Here is a 15,439-nt window from a genome sequence, read left to right on the forward strand (position 1 = left end):
TTTAGTCAGAAGATTTTGTGGACATGAGAGCACTCCTTGGGGCCGGTGTGAATTATCTGGCCAGTTAAAGTGGCTAGGCAAGGCTCATAATGCGACTATGACTTGGCAACATCTTTGTTACAAACTAAGATGATTAAAAATATGTCCCCGGGCAACTCATTATACCATCAGCTCAGGCCATTTTCTCCTTAAGCTTTTAATTAAATTTGAATGATTACAAAAGTACAGAAGAGTCAACAGCTACATGACTGCCAGCTAGAACTGAATTATGCCCAAAGGCATATGACTTTTTTTGTTTTTAATTTATTTTTTTCTACATGCTCACAGCTCCCTGGCATGATTGTAGGTCCTCACGGTGCTGACATTTATTGCTGACTGTATTCTCCTTATTGTTTCTGTGTTTTCCGATTCTTCTATATCTTTTAGATGGGTTTATAAGTCAGATCACCCAAATATGTATATGTAATATGCTTTTTTATGTGAAATTTATGAGGGTAGAAGTCTCTTGAAAAATATAATGGTTTGGCAAATAGAGCTGATTATTAGATCTGGGCTATTCTTGGGATACAATTGAACCAGGCCTGCTTTCATCTCAACATGTTCATTGCACAATATACAATTATGTTGATTTATTAACATGTAAAACTTAACTGAGTCTAATTAAAGGAGAAATAACTGCAGCACTGCCCCAATTAGTTAAGGAATGTCACAGAGCACAGAGTTAGAGATTGTTCTTCTTTGTTCTTCCTGTTGACTTGCTTTTAATGGATCTTTAAACTGAAAAATTGAGTATGTGGTATTAGTTAGGTGGGTAGTTAGGTGTTTTTTAATCCTTTAGAGGAATTCAAAATTCAAATAGGAGCACAAAGACAAAGCTTATATTTTGGATGAGGGTTTTCAGGTTTTCATAATAGAAGTCTTTTGAAAATCATATTGTTTTGAAAGGCCTGTAGTCTACATTAATAGATGTTGGTCATTCTTTGGATACAATAGAACCAGGCCTGCTTTCATCCGGCCTTGTTCATTAGAAACAATTACTTTGATTTATTAACATATAACAGTTACCTCTGAATCTTATTAAAATAGAAGTCAGTATGTCAACTCCAGCGCCCCAGCGCAAGGAATGTCATAAAACACTGAGGTAGACATTATTCTGCTTTGTTCCTGCCACCAACTTCCACTTAATGGATCTTTATGCCAAAAAAAATTGGTAATTGTGGCATTAGTTCAGTGGATAGGTATGCTGAGAGCAAGCAATGCCAAAGTCACATTTGAATTGTTATCATTTAATCCTCTTGTGCTTTTGAGAGCAAGAAATTAAAGCAGCACACAAGAACAGACTAGGCTACAGCATGTGATATACAGTGCAATACAGCTACTGAATGTTATAGCAATATACAGAATTCAACTATAGGAACCCTCCTTGGTTTAGGTGGATAAATCCATGTACTGGCAGGCAACCCTGTAGAGACCGGAGGTCATGACATCAAGTACTGGCTAGTCTGTGTTCCAATAGCATCTATAAGTCAATGCATTCTCACATTCAGCATTTTTTTCACATATCTTTCTGATAAAAACAAGTGTGTGGATGGTGTTTATTTCCATATGCTAAGACAAATCAGTACCACAGGAGCAATTGCTAAATGAATTGAAACCTTTATGAGCACAGGAAAAACCACAGATCTCTATAGCCAAGAGAGGAACAGACAAAAACAGTGACCTTGCAGCAGTATGGAAAAACCTCAAAGATACAACCTGCTACAGGAACCTTCTCGGTCGAGAACTAACAAACCTAATAATAATCTGACAATCCTGTTTGGATTGGCCACCAAATAGGACAAGGGCAGATTACAACAGCAAATGAGGACTGCCCATGCACCCTTCAGGCCTTGTGCAGCTTTTGAATGAAGAAAGTGGCAGGGAAAATCATCACAAGCCCTGCATATCCAGGCCACAATTAAGTGAACTCCCTCTGGCAGACGCTACAGAACCAACATACAGCAAAGCAAGCAGTTTGAGCTCACAGGCCATGAAAATCATCAACAGTTAACTCAGCACTGTAAAGTCTCAATTTAGTGTTCTGCCATCACTGTGAAATTACCACTATGTGTTAATGTCATCGTAAGTTACTTTTGGCACTGCATGTAAGTAAACAGAGCAACTGACAGCTAGAGTTAAATTGTTTATTTGTGTTAACAAACTTTATTCTGATGATGATTGTTTTATTTATTAATTAACGTGTGAATGCCCAAACCATCAACAGTGTGGGATCAGCAGCAGATAAAACACATCACGGGTTCTCGAGCAGGCCAATGGTTTGTATCTGTGGCTGGTCAGCAACAAATGAGATGGGAAGGCTAAGGCTGGTGACTTTGTGTGTCATGCTTAAAATGTTACAAGATGTGTGAAACTCAAGCTCTCGTTTTGTGCCCAATTTGTTCATACAACTATTTACAGCCACAGTCTGTAACTGCCCTCTGTTGGTTCCCTCTGTTGAAACACTGTTTTCCCACCTCTGGTTTTTTTTTTTTACATGTTGATTTATTGCTTTGAAGATTGCTTTGAACATCTCTCTTCAGTCCACAATACTTTTAAAATACAGTTGTCTCCCATCCACCTCACTGGTCTTAGGGGAGGTGGAAAGTGTCAGGTGAAAAAAAAAAAAAAGTACAGCACGCACAAATACATGGGTGTCAGCATTGTGAACACAGTAGTTCAGGTTTAATATGTGTTTACAGCATTGCAATTTTGAATAACTGAATAGGTGCGACACAAGGCTTGAACTTTTGCCTATGCCTGGGTAATTTACTGCACAGTCACTGTGGTGAAACAGACAGCTGAGAATTTAAATTTGTCTTTCTACGAAACAGAATCTTTTTCATACATAAAGCCTGATGTAGAAGTTGGTCTATTTGTATGTTATAGCAGGAGCACAGAGGTGAATGCGGTTGTGACTTTATCAACATTTCAGCATTAATACTGTAGCATAAATGTAAGAAAATATGGATATAACATTGGTGACACCATATAGATCTCTGAAGGCAAATGTTTAAGTCATGTCTATCTTGTCAGTTACTGTAGCCATAGAATTTGTTTAAGTTTGGGAAAAGGGGCCAAAGCCTGAGTAGAGCTGAGGTGAGATGAGCAGGCACACTACAGCTGATGGATGTAATTGGGTGAGAAACCCCTGCAAATCAAGCAAACACACCCAAAACATAGCTTTGTTTGATCCTTTATATCTCCCTGATAGAACAGCAACTCACAAATTTGTCACAGACACACACACTGAGGGAGTGAAATCAAGTTTTGAGACCCTGGCCGCTTGAGAAAAAAATACAGATTTTCTTTTTAAACAAAGTTTGAGGTTTTCCGCCTCAAATTCAGTCACTGTTATTAGAGCAAGCATCTAGCTGTCATTAGCTCATTTACATCTGAAGGCACTTATACATTTGCTATAGCATTCAGCTGTTGTGGTTGCTGCTTGAGCTGTACATACAGCTGTAACAAGCAGGACTCAGGAGGCTGCTGATAAGAAAGATCTAGCAGTGATGCGCAAAGATGGGCATGGCATTAGTCACAGCTGTGAAGAGTGTGACATTAGCAGCAGCTGTGGTGGATGTGGCCTCAGCTGCTACAAGTGTGTGTTTCGATGCGACTGTTGTACTCATGGATCTGAGCGTTTATGATCAGGATGTGCACTTTGTAGACAGTTTGATTGGGAAACATGTGAAACTGACAAAAGGCTGATTTAAAAATACATACTTGAATGCATAATTAAATCGATACTGTGCTGTCAATAGCTTGCTTTTATATATATATATATATATATATATATATATATATATATATATGTTGTATATACAGTATATTCACATATATATCTTCATCTGCTCAGAGTTAGCTGGAGTATACAGATTGTTGGACTGTGAGTATGTCTGTGAATGAAGGGTGGATTATCAATCTGCTTTATATTTGAAAGTAATTAGAATTCTTCATTTTTCTTTGAAGCCCTGCAGAAAGACGCAGGGTGGTGGTGGTGGTGGGGGTGACAGGTTAATTGAGGAATAATACCCTTCAGAATGATGGATTTTGGTGACTTGAGATGTCAGAATCCATTATAGGAAATTTAAATTTGCAATTAAAGTGGGAGGTTGGGTGCAGAATTCGTTCATTTTAATTCCCCCTTGCCTCCTCCCCTGTTATTATTAATGTTCTGCATTAAATGTCCAGGCCCTCTGTTCTCTGCTTTGGCACTCACCCACCATCCAACACAGTTTGCCAAAATGAGGCTTAATTAATGAACTCATACATACAGTAAATCAAACAGCCTTTTCAGAATAGGGATGCAGGACTAGGGGGACATTTCATGAAGTAATTGAAAATATGCATCATCATGTTAAGAAAAAGATATGAAAAGGCTTAAACATATTTGGCCTCACATTTGTGATAACTGCTTTTTTTTTTACTTCTGTGTTGAGAACTTTTTGAAATGTGATATTTAATCTCAGTCCAGTCAAACCTTGTAATCTTTGGCTTGTGGGCTGCAGGAATTCATTTTCACAAGACAGATTTTACTGGTAAAGAACATTCACTGTAATGTGATGCCAATAAGCAGTTGACTATTTGTGAAGATATTTCTGCAGCATTCATACCAGAGGGATTTGGAGCCTTAAGTGGTGTATGTCAGCACTTGTGTCAATAAATTTCTAATGTGAAACCTTTACCGCCTGTCACAAACTAAATAGTGCATACACGTCCTGTTGCACATCTGTTTCTTCTCCACAAGTTGTTTCCAATTCAGATTGTTGAATGTACACTTGAAGGTTGTAATTTTAGACACTGCTGAGGAGTCTCACAAAGATTTGGTAATTTTGTCGATTTATTAAAAACATCCTCATAAAATTAACTTAAGAAAGCAAATCTATATCAGCACTACAGATGAAGCTTGTCTTTTTGTCCTAATTTCCTTTCACTATGATCTAATTTATGTCAAGTTTTATGAAACCCTTCAAACCTTACCATATTTAGATTACATTAGATTAGGTTATGAGGCTCTGCAACACCAAGTACTAGTAGGATGAAAAATAATGTGGAATACAAATGAAGGTAATATATCTATAGAATATAGATATATAGATACATTTTAATATATTATTTACAATATGGATATGGTTGAAAGTGTATAATAAATATTACAGATTACAGCAGATTTTTTTTCCAGATTTTAACAGCAATGCATTAACTGATGCAAGAAACATTGTCTTTGTGCTTTAATAACCCAGAAGGGGAAAGGGACTGATGTGCAATATTTGGTATCCATTGTCAAAATTGAGGTGGTGGGTGAATATATTCAGCATCACTGTTTCCCTGTGAGGACTATCACATTAATGCCACTATCAGCTACTATATCACCAGTCAAAGTGACAAATGGCAGACAAGCGCCTTTCAAATATTCAGGGAGGGTGGAATAGTGCAGGGGTGGTAATAGGTGATGGTGTTTTCAGCTATTTGGCAGGAAGACTTGGTGTAAAATTTGGGGAGAGAGATTGCCAGAGTAACAGAGGAAAAAAAGCAGTGTTTGGAGATGTGTATGTTTGCATGTCTACATGACACTGTTTTAGAGCAGTGAACGAATAATTGTCTTATTGTCCTCTCTCTGCATTTCCCTCCCCATACCCACCACACACAAACACACACACACACACACACACACACACACACACACACACACACACACACACACATACACACACACGCCCCCTCGTCTCCCCCATCATTCGGACAGCTGGAAACAGAATTCATCCGATTCGTTCTGCTGCTTTTCTCTCTCCCAACTGCCCCATTCCCCCCACCATTCCCCAGTCCCCCTCACTGTCGTAATAGGATCTGCAGGAATCATTCAAAGGCTAGATATAATTTACTGCTTGCCGTGCACAATACCCCCTCCCACTCTCACCCCCTTTCTCAATCGCACAAGGTGCCCTGCGGATGAACTAATCATACTTGAAATATTATTTCTGCTTCTTATTCCTCCATTTTATGAACAGCTCCTTTTTATGGTGCAATGGATTTAACCCCTGCCTGGTCACACTCGCACCCGTCTGTGCAGGAAGGAAGAGGGTGGGTGGGTTTGTGGTGTGGGCGGAGACAGAGAGAGAGAGACAGAAAAAGCCCATTTTTGTTTTTATATTTCTTTGTTTACATTTCTGCCTTCTGTTTGTTTTGATAAATTCATATTTTATCCAAACTTGATTTCCCCAGGTGATGACTCCATCTTACGAAAAAAGCATTACTTAGGGAACATACAGTATTAACACACCCAGGAGCCTTGCCAACAAAACCATAAAAAACTATTCCACAGGGCTCTTTTACCCACAATCCCCTTGCTCTCTTTATACAAGCCACATATTTGGACAAGTAACTCCTCTTCATTCATGATATATACCACCACAGTAAAAGCTCTCATGCATAACTGCTATTAGCATATGGGCTCTGCTGCTCTTTTAAAAAAAATGAAAAAACAGGAACATAATTTTAAAACTACTGAATTTTTTTTCTCATGTAAAATATTATTATGTGCCTTATAGCAAGACATTCCTTCTCTTTGAAAAATGGCACAGCCTCGGTCAGGAAGTGTTGAGTTTGATGGTTTTTATTTGAGTTACTTGGTGACATGAAATGGCAGAACGCTAGAGAGAGGGAGACGGATCATGGGCCAGCACAGTTTGGTGAACAGCGGAATACTGATAGAGACTTTTATGAAATTCCATCGATTTAGCACTTTGTCCATTGATCTCCTGTGGGATAAGAGGTCTGGATTAGGATTAATGTCTTCTAAACCTGTTTGGGACCTGACATCATGAAAGAATTGCCTAAGCCCTTTTTTCCTTTCTTCAAACTTGGCAAATGGATTTGGAGAATACTGATTCATGATGGGAATATAAATATGAAAACTAATCAACAGCATGCAAATACATTTTTTATTTTTAAAATGTTTATAAACTCCTTTCTTTGTTTTTTCTTTATTCTCATATTAAGGCCTATCCCTTTGATAAGCCAATGATATGAACTTGTTGTTGTTTGCTATCTCAGTCTGATTGCGTGCTAAAAGATTTCATCCATGGCAAAAACAGGAGTGTCAAGATGGATAGAAACCCTCCATCAAACAAAAAAAAGAAAAATTGAGCTTCCTACATGTTTCCTGTGCTTGATGGTGTTGATGTTTAAAATAAAAAGAGCTCTGAGAAGGCATTATTTGGCCTCCGTATTGTTATGGGGTCGGATGTGGGCCGCCAACATTTTTGAGATTGTAGAATTGTGTCCTTATACTTCCTTGTTCATTTGTCTGTTCATTGTGCATTGTGACACTGACTCTGCTGCTTAGATTTTTGTCAAAACTTGTCATATGATGCACACAATATCTCAGACAGATTTAATGTACGTTTGGCAATTTTTTTTTTTTTTGACCAAGGGAAAATTACAGGTCGAAATAATAATTGGCTGTAAGGTGAGCTGCACCATTGTTGGCCTCTTGTTTATAATTATCTGTTTTTAAGAACAATTATCAGTTTTTCAAGAATTAAGAATGTTTTTAAGAATAAACCTGTGTGATTTAAACAATTGAGTTTATAAGTAATGTTTTTGGAGGATGGCTTTCACAACCTCATCAAGGGGTTATTACACTAAGAAAAGTGCAACTTTCCCTTGAAATATTCAATTACCACTTTCTTTCTTTTTTTTCTTACACTAACGAAATACATCTATCTATACGTCTGCATACCTTCATTTGGATGCACACACACACACACACACACACACACACACACACACACACACACACACACACACACACACACACACACACCACACACACACACACACACACACACACACACACACACACACACACACACACACACACACACACACACACACACTCACACACACACACACACACACACACACACTCACACACACACATGCACGCAGTCGCAAACACAGTAAATCATATATTCTTTGTCAAGTATGTACATTTTGGCTCAGCAGATGGAGAGATGGAGAGAATGTGATAGTGAGTGAAAGAAGAAGACACAGAAGATGAAAAGGAATAAAAAGGAGAGAGAAAAGGAAGATAGAAAGGCAAAGAGAGAGCGGTAGACAGTAGGCAGCTATCAGCTGTTCACTTGTACTTAGGGAGCACATTTACTTTCCATTGATTTCCAATGCTTTAGTCAATTTCCTGTCACTTTTCATTGCAAGTACATGTGATCTCAGTTTAGCTGCTTGCAGGAAAAAGGAGAAAGTCCAAAATGGATTTTTAGAGAGTGTATAACACAACTGCAACTGGCTTTGTGTTTCTTGTCTGCAAAATCGAATATTACTCTCGGCAGGTGTACATCAAGAAAAATAGGTATGAAGCAACAAGTTATTATTATTCAGTAGACAACAGCTTTTTAAAACAACTAGTGTAAAAATCTTAGTGTGCAACTAGCAGAATGGTGATTCCAGGAGAAAGGGTACTGTAAAAGTAAAAGCGAAACTTCTCACAGAGGATCAACCAGATGAAAGTCATATATTTCCATACAAAATACTGACCAGTCAACAGACTGCTCACTGACAGATGTGTTGGCCAGCAGACCCAATGATTCACCAAATCTACTGGAGCTTTAACAAAAATATTTTATTCCTTTTTCTGTACCTTGGTTTGTGTCTGGCTCTTTATTTCTCTCTCTGTTTTTTTTTTTTTTGAGTCATAGTTTCCTTTGTGACTATTTTCTGTGCGCACAACATACAGGTTTGATCTGTATTCCATTTGTTTTTTCAATCTCCCACATCTTTTACTGTTTCTCTTTAATGCAAATACTCATTCACCTAGTTTTTATTTTGGTCTTTTTTTTTTTCCATCGTCTGCTGTCAGAGAGCATTGCCAACTGAATATTCAGTTTGAAATAGCGCAACTCCAAACAAAGGGCATTTTTTCCTAGCACATCTGCTTGCAAGGGAGACAGGGCCTTAACACCTGGAAGTAATAAAAGACCAACACTGAGAGAAAAAATAAGGTAGGATTATTGTTCTGTGTGAGGAAGAGATTATGTTCAGAGAAAAGACGGGGAGGCATGCGGCTACACTTTCACCTCAAACATCGGGACTAGAAAGCAGCCACTGATTAAAACTGAAATGAGGAGAGAAAGAACATCTGAAAATGAAGCACACTTTCATGCTGAGACAACAAGTATAAAGCTTTATCTTAAATGAAAATAAAATAGACTGGAATATTCCAAAGCTGCTGCAGTACTATTACTCAGTTACAGTGTCATTATCTTACCACAGCTTAAAATGGATCTAGCATAGCATTTTCCCAATTTTGATGAGACTCATTTGTTGCATTTTCCCTTTTCTCGCCTCTGTTTTGACGATGTTGTGCATTTGTCAGCTTTCTTTTCCTCAAACCCAATGAGCCTGTAATTTCATCACAGTTGTACAGAAAATGAGAAGCCCAGGACATTATCTTATTTTCCATCAAAACCATACTAATTAACTTCCTTTGAGGAGGATATTTATGAGAACACCTTACTAAAAATGAACATTTCTCATTTTGCATTTTATAGCACAGTCAAATGAATCCAGACATAGAAAATTAATTTCTAATTATTTGCAACCCAAGACAGGGGACAGGACAAAACAAGCAGGAGGAATGCCTGAGACAGGTAATTATTCCGTGACATCCAGACACCTATTTCCATTTGCAGGCCAACATCAAAGCACCGGGATGCGAGAAAAATACAAAGACAACAGTAAATGTGCCTCTCCTCAGGTATATGACCCAACAATGCCCCTGCACAGAGTATGTTAGCCCATAACAGCCAGTACAATACAAATATTACACACAAAAACCAATTCAAACTGAGGAACGGGAGTAAGGGATCCAACAGTCTCTCCCTTTCTCATCGCTCTCCCTCATGTTGACTGGAACGACATTAGATGCCAGTGCTTGTTTGTGCTCTAATGACAAGTAAGAGGGGACTGCTGTCTCCATGGCAACAGCCAAGGCTCAATACATCATACCTCGTTACAGTAGTCAAGCAGGGACGTTTGGTCAAAAATTAATATATCAAGGGAAGGGGAGAGGGAAAGAGTGTATTGTGGGAAGATTGCCCAGCATTTGTTATGAGTTTGATAACTGTAACATTCAAATGGTGGCCTTATTAATTTCAAGCTGCAGCAGTAGGCAACAATTTGAAATGGATGTTCAGTGACCTTGGCTTGATACGTTGAGAGTGTCACGTCTATACGAGGAAGACAGCGAGAAGGATAAAGAGGCAGACCAAATCATAGGGTGTGTGTGCATTAGTGTGAGTGACTGTGTGTTGGGGGTAGGGATGGGCTCTAGGCAGTATGCTGCAGATTAATTGCATATGATTCACAGTTGTAGGGATTGTAGCACAACAGATACTCAAACTCAAAAGTCATACTGCTCAGACTTCTTTCCAGTGTTTGACTGACTCCTGCTACTGTGTAGGTGGTGTTATATGAACTAAACAGTATGCTTTGGAGAATGAAGAGGAGGGAAAAGGAAGAGAGTGAATACTTAATGTTTAAAATCTTTTTCAGCAGTATAGGTCAGAATGAAAGTGGTCAGAAAGACAGACCCAGCTGAGGCATGTACCAGCTGTATGACTGAGCAAGGAGACACAAGGACACAGTCTGGGCCAGACACATGAGTCCAGACTTGTATAAACCAAACTTTAGCATTTTAATCGACAGACATTTAATATATATTCTGCTCAGACAGGTCAGGTGCAGTGACAGCTCTGGAGGAATGAACTCACATTAAATGTCACCTACTTAACTGGAAAATAGAGCAGCTGAATTTTCATCTGAAAACAACCTATTCACAAAGTAAAAGGGGTCAGTGGCTGAGATCCCATTTGACTGTGTTGCCAAAAAGTGTTCTCATTGTCAATATATGCTTAAAACATGTCCACACATCATTTGGAGTAGGCCTTTGTGCCTCCCCTACAATTATCTGGTAAACATGATAACTGTTTAATTTACACAATATCAAAAGCTACATTCTGCAATGCAAAACCACATTTTAGCTCACAAGATAAGCCATCCTGAGTGACAGCCACTTTAATAGCCAGACAAGGTCAATCAAATAGGAATCTGGCTTTCTGTAATATTCTCATATTCTTATGGATTGACTACCTTTGCATGCTTGTTCATACAGCAGGCACTGTGATTGTCCCTTATTCATGTGGGAATAATGAGTAATTCACTCACTTGACAAAAAGGCCTCAGTAGGACCCTGTTAGATTTAATTATGGGATAATCTCAGGAAGACAATAGTCGGTGATGATGAGAGAGTCATTCCTATTTGTATGTAATCAATGTTTAATATTTATCATTCAACAAGCTCTTATGGAGAAGGCTTTAATGAGGACTTACCTTCACTTGAGTCCCTCTTCAACAGTTTCAGCTCTCTCTCCAATTGACATTTACTGACCCCCCGTAGAAAAAAAACAGAAGCTGGGCAAACTATTTCTCCCATAGGATCTGCTAGAATCTTTGAAATATTTTCTCAGAGGGTTCCTACAAAGGGTTAAATTGTTGATGTTAAATGGCATGTTGGATTCCGCTAGCCGCCTGCTAATTAGATTGTAATTACAGCAGAGCTTTGCGAGCCTGTCTCTTCCAATTAGAAACACTTTTGCGGCCAGTCTGCCTGACCTTTCTTTTGAAACTTCTCTACTTTAAATTAACGACAGATACAAGGGGTAAATGCTCAAAAATAGTTGCTCTGAGTGGTCAAATTATCATATTTATGAATACCATGGAGACACACATGCTCACACAATTCAAGCTAAATATTGATTTTAATCCCTAATTCTTGTTTTATGAGCACACACCACAATGTAGTTTGTATGAGGAAAAAAAGATTTAGTTTAGTAGTTTCAGTTTAAATGCAGGTGCACCACTTGGTCAGTGTATATATTTTTACATATATATTTTATACAGTATGTGTGTGCCTGATATGGAGTGAGGAATTGGACTGTGGCCCAGTCCATTTTCAACAGTGGTAGTGTACCCTCCCTCTCACTGAGAGGAGCTCTCAGACTGACTGAGGAGTATCTCAGGCATCCACAGCACACCTGGTCTCCATTATCTCTCCATTTCACAGGCTTGCACCCCCTAACAGGGCAGCCTGGGAATGGGCCTGGCTCTTTCATCTTCCCATCATTATAGCAGCCAGCCCAGGGTCAGGGCCCAGTCTGACAGGCATTCCAGCAGCAATACACTACAACTGATTTTGGTTAAGGCTTAAAAAATACAAAACCAAAGTCAGAGAAATATTAATAAGAACAAGTCTCAAAGCAATTATTGTATTAAGAATTCTTCTCAGAGTTGACATTCTCCCCAAAGCTATGTGAAATATGACGCTGCACCCTAAAGCTGTACCTCCTGCTTTCTCAATAGCTTCACCTTCCCTCACCCATGCCTTAAACCCGAGCTTCCTTTGTGGTTCATGTGCTCTTTCTCTTTGCTGACAAACACTCAGGGAAGACTACAAGGTAGCATTATTTTTTTTCTTTTTTTTTTAAAAAACCTCCCAATATGAAAGTAGTGTTTACAAGTGTGTAGTGACATCATGCTGAGTGTTAGGTTTATTCTGTTATTTTATCACTCTTAAATCTTGTCCACAGAGGGACATTTGAAGACAGATCAAGGAGAAGCCAAATTTTTTCCCTTTGGCTTTTTAACTGTTAGAGGGATTTAACAGACCCCTTCAGACAATCTGTGAAACACATTTATGGAGAGAGGATACACCACCTGATGGTTCAGGTCTGACATGGTCCACCCATTATCATTTTGCGTATGAGAACAAAATGAGGTGTGATAATTGATCTCTCATGTACTTCAGCTCACTCTCTCACGACACTATCAGCACAGCTTCATTTCAAGGCAAAAACACTCTCAGGCAGAGCTCACCCGAGGCATTTTAATGCATCATCACTTTGAGGTTACAGAAATGACACCATGAGAAGCACTTTGAAGTGAAGTAAAATTATCCCTTATTTCTGCCACACAAATGATTTCTTAAAGGGTAAGGAGGGGGGTGGGGTGGGGTGGGGGGGGTAGACGAAGGATATAGAAGGACAAACACATTCCCAGCACATATTCTCTTCATTATGAATGGGGTGTAGGGGGTGTGTGTGGGGGGGGAATCATTCAATTACTGACTGCCGTCACAGGCTAATATTCCTGCCTGTCAGGGCCCATTCTGGCTCAGTTTTGGTCAGAGTTCTTCTGATGGACCTCATTTCCTGTTAAACAGAACCAGAAGGTGCTGTGAAAATGGCGACACCTGATCCTGTGTTCAGGAGACGGGAAATGCTCTGGCAAAGCCCAGAGCCTGCCAAGACACCCTCCACACCTTCCCCAGCATGAATCCCATGTGAGTGGGAAGCCAGTGAGGTGGAGTTTAGGCAGAGGGGTTTTTAGGCCACTCACTTAACCAGCACAGGGAGAGGCTAACACTGATGTGTAAATTGCGGAGTGTTTTTTTTTTTTGTATATACAGTATGAAGTGATATGAAGATGGCTCAGCCTTAATCAGGAAACTTTTGGCTATAATTCAAAAGAAACTGAGTTCTCCCTTATAATTTTTTTATCCCATTCAATTTATCTTTGATCTTCTCTCACCCATCGTTTTATCTGACAGATTAGATTGAATTAGTTTGACCTGTCCTCAAGGCTGTAGTGTAATTTGCCTTTGACATTGATAGTGGAAGAAGACAATGTGGTAAAGCAAAGAGGTATTTGCAGGGGTTGAAAACAGGAGAGTGCTGTAGATATGTGATGTGAAGAGAAAGACTATGTGGCTTTCAGGTTCTGCAGTGAAAATCCTGTTCTTCACGGTCATCTTTGTCATTTCACCAGACTGCCTGTCAGGGGTTAACCCTTGACAGTAGCAGTGTAAGCTTCTGCATAGCAGCTCAGCTTAGCCAGGTCTTTCATTAGCTTAGGCACAAATGTGTCCAGTATGTCCACGGCATTTGCTGGTGACAGACAATTTGTTACTTCAGTGCAGTTCAGAACAGTTTACACACAATTCTACATTCAATATTTTCCTTAGTATCAGTGTTAACTCTTGGCTTAAAGGTGCTATATGTAAGTATTTGCTACATAGCCAATGTTAGCATTATCAGTTGTTTACTTACCAGCCTAGAGGAAAAGTTAAGCATCAAATTTCATTCCTTTATTTGCCAAGAGCTTTCTCCAGTGGTAGAAAGTAATGCCAATGTTAACTCTTGCTGTGCTTCTATTTCTATCACTTCAACGTGGTTTATTGCTCTCTAGGCACTACTTCTTCCTTATGTTGGGCTGAGGGCAGACTAGACACTACAGTAGTCGGGTTTTCTTCCAAACGTATTGCAAAAGAAAAAGAGGATTTATGCACAATTCCATCCATTTCTGTAAAGATCATGAGTTGGTTCATCGAAAAGAAGCAGTAGGTGGCACTACTTTTCCAGTCAGGTGCCATTATACCATTGCAGAAGAAGAGGACTCAATGAGATGATGTAATTAAAAGAGCGCCACTCAAACTTTAAACGAAGGAAAACCATAAATGTATTAACTTGATGGAAAGCTTGGTACACAGAGTTTTGAATAACTAATATTAAAGCTATGGGCTCTTGGAAAAGTTATGGTAACAGCCCTAAATGCATGCATAAGTGTGTTAAAAGCCATTTGTCTGCCGCTATTTTTCATTTATCCCTTGAGAGGAAGCTTATAAGTTAAGTTACGTGATTTCTGTATGTCACTGAATCTATTTCCATTGTACTTGGTTTACATTTTATTGATACACCATTTTTGCCACCTCCCCCAAGAGCAAAACTTTTATACAATATTTCGAGATGTTTTCAAATTTGATGTGCTTCCACTCTGTTTTTTTTATATGGAACTTGAAAATGCACACAGAAACTGCTGGATGGAAGCACACCGAGTGACTCACTGTTGCCTCTTGAGGTGTAATGTGATATTACAAGACAGCACGGGCCAGGGCTAGCTGGTTAGCATGCTAACTTCTGTAGATATCTGTGCAACACAACTTCTTTGACAAAACGGTTATTTCTTCACATTGTGTTGATAGTTTTGGTTCATTTTTGAATGTTTAAAACTAAAGTTCTTGTACGTAGCATCTTTAAAGTCTACATACTTGTGATTTCTCATCAAATTCTTTCTCATACTGTATGATGCTGACAGACAGTTTAAGGAAGTTTAATTGGATTACAGTTTTGGCTGTGAACACCATGGAACAGGACACACTGGCAGTGTGGGCTCCCCTCTATTGGCCAATATGGATGCAGGATTCTCTGACCATAGCAGTGTGGAATTGGATGCTGGGATGTGTGGTAGTGCGGTTTCCCTTACAGCT

Source organism: Seriola aureovittata, chromosome 1 (assembly GCF_021018895.1).
Source record: "Seriola aureovittata isolate HTS-2021-v1 ecotype China chromosome 1, ASM2101889v1, whole genome shotgun sequence".
Classification (NCBI taxonomy): Eukaryota; Metazoa; Chordata; class Actinopteri; order Carangiformes; family Carangidae; genus Seriola; species Seriola aureovittata.